The following is a 5,292-nucleotide window of genomic DNA, read 5'->3' as shown; positions in this document are numbered from 1 at the left end:
CTTTTGAACAACCAACCGGTCCATGAAACTGTTGCTTGGTGCGGCTGAGTAACCGGTTCTTGAAAGTGTCTCAGTGCATAACAAAAGTCTTTCTTATCAGCAGCCAAAGGCCGTCTTCTTCAAGTGATGACTTTCTCCTCGTCTGATTGCACTATCGATTAATTTTGGATTTACTCATTAAACAGTTGAATGTGGACAGAGGGCTTCAATGAAAAAGACATAAGCTGATTTTCTGTTCTCGTGAGTTTCCTGCAGTAGCCTCCTTTTGACACGTTTTAGGAGTTTTTCTTTTAGTTCTTGATCAAGTTTCAGGAAATTGCCTATTAATTGGAACCTTATTCTAAGCTAAAAACATTGTGAAATTGACCCTTATTCACTCTCGTCATGTAATGCTCCCGGTGTTCCATACCATTTTGTAATGAGCCCTTCCTGTGTGTACTCAAGGCCGTAAATGCAAAATGATATTCGTTGAGTCATGAATTCTCACTTGCAGTGTTTCTGCATCTATAGTAGTTTAAGATTGCTTTGCATGGACGTCATGCAAAAATAGGATTCCATGGCCCGTCAAATTGTTCCACTGACTCTGGCTGGAAGCCACTTAAATAACAATGACGTACATATGATGAACACACATGTGCATATAAGTGTGTGCTCGTTTGTTTGCTGTTTCATCCGTGGCTGCGACCTATCATTCAAGACTAAACCACAAGTAGAGAGTCATTGCTCAGGCACAAGTGATTCCCAAAAATAAACGTCCTTATTTTTCTTGAATATCACTCGCTTCCTTAATTTACATATGTATAGAGTAGTTGATTACACCGAAGTTTCGTGTGGGTATGACTCAGGCAGGTGTTCATCTCTGCCACTAATTATACAGATTGTTAATCCTTTAGATCAGTTCATCTTCATTTTCGCGTCTTTGGGTTTTTTTTAGTTATGTCATTATGTAATATATTTTAGTAAACTATTATATATTCTGCTGCCCCTTCGTTCATTTACCCACTGGATGATTTGTTTTGGTATATTTTACGATGATTTCTTATCTGCCTGCATATGTAATAAAATCAAATTTCTGCACTGCTGCATTAGCACATATCCTATAGACTCACTCTCACAACACCTTAAACTGTGTCTGTGATGACCTTAGTTTTTATAACAGTCAGTCAAGCAAATCATACCTTATCCGCTGCTGCCATCTATCGTTCAGTTGACAAATGACACGAGGCTCCTCGTAAGACTGAACTTTTCAGCTGTCATCATCCTTGGCGTTCAAGGGCATAGTATTCTTCCGTCTGAAACTCTGAATAACAGTACACTATGTAAACAGTTCGTCGGGTTACCGTCTTGGAGTCAGTGGGTTGTGATAGTGTCCTGGTTGTTGGAGTCTTGAGCTTTTAGTGTTTTGCTCCTGTTACTGTTTAATGTAATTACTTTGTTGTGTTTGTAATGGGAAAAATATTCCTTTAATTATTAGTGATTTATTTAGGAATTGATTCATCATCCTCCTCTAATATCTTTACACTGCTGATGTAAAAGTGATTGGAACTGTGAGATGTTTTCATTTTTGTTGTGGACACGAGTGTGGCAGTGTAGCCAGTCCCTTGTTTTGTTTTTCTCTCGCTATGAGTATGGAACGCTGCCCTGAATCTTTCGTCTGCATTTTGGTAACACTAGCAACACATGTAAGAATCACGAATGCTGTTGGGTGTGAGGACGTCAAACGGTCCACCCTTTCATTTTTTGGCTATTTTACCAAATTTTTAATACAAATGATTATCTATCCTTTGCAAGGTAAGCTTTTAAAGTTGTAATATTACCATTAGTTCATTGGTAGGAACAGATCACAATCATGTAAGAACAGTAGCAGACGAGAATTCAAGTGCAGAATTGCCTGCCCAGTCAAACATGTTGCAATGCCTTAACGAGGAAAATTTTCATTGTCGTGAAAGATACTTCACGTACATTAATTGTCATGAAATTTTGCTGTGTTAGTTTTGAGTTGTAACTTGGCGTTTGGCAGGGTTGTAAAACATTAAAAAAAAGTAGTTATAAGTGTTTTGTTTGTATGAATTTTTTTGCAAATACCAGTGCCAAAGGGTACCATAACCTGGCCATCCTACAGGGCATCTTGGGGTTACCCCTACTTCTCTCATGGAAATTTTCACTGCCGAGCATGATCTTAGGCTAAGCTATACAGTAATTTAAGAAGGCCTACCCTAGACTAATCCTGTTTGAATGAGGAATTATGACTTTTTGAGAAATATAGTTAGGCTATATGTATATAAATTCATGGAAAACTTAATTACATAGGACTTAGCCTGTACCCTCATTAAACTAACCTAACTTTGTGGCCTATTGTAACCTAGTCAAAAATCAGCCATGTAAACTTTCCGTAGGCTATCCTTAACGATTTCTGAAGAAGCCTAGGCTAGACTATATCCTGTTAAAAAGCACCTTAGCCTAATTTTACCTCATTTTAGAGTAAGTTTTTCTCAGAAATCTTCAGGTAACCTTACCCATTGACGTATATTGTGTTTTACCCAAGTACTGTGTGGAGTAGTGTATCAAATGATTTATACCTTACTGCAAATTAATTGATTCCAGGGCTGCTCCACGTTTGATACTTACCTTATTATGAAGGAAAAGCAATTCCCATGATCTGTAGTTTTATTTTTTTTTTTTGAAGTCTCTCAATATAAAGAATTATTTTTTGTTGTAGTTCTAAACTACTCTCTTGTATTGTTTTCTGGAAAAAATTAATAAAATTAATGTTTCCTGGGATCTAGTCCAGAAATCTAGTCCAGAGATCTAGTCCAGGAGTTCTGAAGACTAGGTTAATTAATCAAGTCCAGGAGACTAGGCCTGGGAGAAATTTGGCATGATGTAATGAGTAATAAAGAAACAAGCTGAATACCAGGAATTTTCTTCAATACCCCTAAAATGGAAATCGCACTTCAACTGCCTCCCAGTGGGAAGACATCACCTGGCCTCATCAATAGTAAGACCCATACACACAAGGAATATCATGTAATAGCAGGTAGGACAGGCCTACCCTATATCCCAGGCAGCATAAACGTCAGTCTTCATACCCACCGTGTCAACAATGACACAGTACCATTCTCCGACCCGTGTCTTCAGGCAAGAAGACTGACAAAAATGTATATGTATACAAATAGTATTATTATTCTCGTATCTTAATGTCATGGTGAGGGAAAATCCTCCCGCGACATGTTGAATCTTGTCTTTCAGGTTTAGTAATTATTAGTGTTTAATTTGGTAATTCGATGTTGAGTTTCAGGGATTTTATGTATAAGTGACATTTTTTTAACGTTGTTAGCTTTTAATTGAAATTTTATTACTTGGCTGTACAAAATTCACCATCTGATATTTATTTCCAGTTTGTTGTATTGTGTTGACTACAGCCTGAAGTCAGGGATACAATCATACAATAGAAATGAAGTCTTGGACTCTAATGGTAATTATTTTTTATTTCCAAATGAAAGGTAAGCAGCTCTTTTGGTATAGTATTCTGAAACCCCTAACCTTGCAAGCTAATCCTCCCCCTTCAGGCACATCTGAAGTGGGGGAGGATCTCCTCTTGGCATACAGTAGACATGTCTGCTGTATGTCAAAAGGGGGGTTTGCTTAAAGAAAATAAAAAAAAAACTACTCGGTAAGTTCAACTGTTAATTACTCTTGGGAAACTAATTAAAATTTCAAGGACTGAGTAAAATGAGTTGGGTAATGTAGTTATTTACTTATAAACTAACTTTTACTTAAATGTATAGTAAGATAAATTTTGATCAGAATCTGTGTAAGAGCAATATTGATTACAAAGTCGCAAAGACTTTTTCTCAAATTTGATAAGCTTGTAAATTTAATCTGTTATCTTATAAAATTATAAGGTAATTCTACAAAATAGTTCCGCACGGACTGCAAGGAACGTAACCGCGGATACGACATCCACTAGGGATTGGGGCGTCCAATGTATTTCGCAGTGTACTGGGCCCGGGGGTTAATTACAGTCGTCCGAATAAATACTACAAATTCTTGTTCAGGAGGTAAAACTGCATAGAAAACCGCCGCGGAATAGTACTGTAGATCTACCATCATAATGCAGGTGATTAAAAAATTTCCAAATGTTCTAAATTTTTCAAAATAAAGTGAATGTTACTTAAATTATTAGTGACACTGGCTAATTAAATAATTTCAGGTTCTGCTGCTCGGAACGGTGAATACAACGGTAGTTTTCTAAAAGCTGTTTCTAGCGGAGATATACCACAGTTTAGGCGACAAGAACACTGGAATAGCAAGGATTAGGTTACCATTTAAGACCTTGAGACAATTTCAACAACTTTGCCTAAATGAATGCTACAGAACCACTGTAATAGCAAGGGTTAGGTTACCTCGAGCAAACCTGAAGTCAGTTCGAACAATCTTGCCTTGGATTGCAAGTAAAGACCCCGAGTAGGTCTTGTCACAACGATGTGGCTGAAGCTGGTAACGGTTTGTGTTAGAAGACTAAATGTTAATAATAAATTCCAATAAGAGTTTTATAGTTTTCAGACCTATGATTTTACTTTAGTCATTCAGTGTACATGCTATATAAATCAGTTTTAGACTTATGAATTGATTATACTTATTTTAATCTTAGTGTACAGAAGATTTTTATGAAGTTTTACAGAGCTATGATTTTACTGTCTAAAGTGTAAGTCTTGTATGATATTTGAAGTTAGTTTTTCTAACCAATAATTTTACAATACTTTAATGATTTGAGTTCAGTACATATATGAATAGTTCTATGTAAATACGAATAGGAGTTATGAAGTGAAAACCTGTCAGAAGAGTACATAGACCTATGGAAATTTAATGAAGCTAGTTTTTCAGATCTATGGTTTTACTTTAGTCTGTAGTGTACCTACATACACAAATAATTCTATGAATTTAGTATTTCAGATCTCTGGTTTTACTCAAGATATTTGTGTCTGGAAGTATAATATTCATATCCATGAAAGTTCCAGGAAATTATAAAGGATTACTTTTTGCAGAAATAAACCGAAAGTGAGGGACTTTTAGGTCTTGGATGTAGACTACATGGATCTATAACTAGTGGTTAATGTAAAATTGTCATTACTTGGTAAAATTGAAAGGAACCGGTTACAGTAGCGCATAGTATCTAGTAACTATTGAGAGTAATAAAATTAAAATTTATTTTTTATTTCTTCCATAAAACTTTAAATAAAAAGCATAATCTTGAGTGGACAAAATTTAATTAAGCCAAAGGGCTTAGTC

At 35.9% G+C, this 5,292-nt stretch overlaps 1 long non-coding RNA gene across 1 annotated transcript; it reads left to right on the top strand.

Annotated features, from left to right (window-relative positions):
- The first annotated feature begins 1,457 nt into the window (after nt 1–1,457).
- LOC135220318 (uncharacterized) lies at nt 1,458–4,832 on the top strand. The gene is made up of 3 exons (XR_010315656.1): nt 1,458–1,791; nt 3,399–3,475; nt 4,214–4,832. It is a non-coding gene; the product is annotated as an uncharacterized LOC135220318 (long non-coding RNA).
- Nucleotides 4,833–5,292: the final 460 nt, after the last annotated feature.

Source organism: Macrobrachium nipponense, chromosome 1 (assembly GCF_015104395.2).
Source record: "Macrobrachium nipponense isolate FS-2020 chromosome 1, ASM1510439v2, whole genome shotgun sequence".
Classification (NCBI taxonomy): domain Eukaryota; kingdom Metazoa; phylum Arthropoda; class Malacostraca; order Decapoda; family Palaemonidae; genus Macrobrachium; species Macrobrachium nipponense.
The sequence above is the reverse complement of the archived record's forward strand: the minus strand, read 5'-3'. Positions and strand labels throughout refer to the sequence as shown.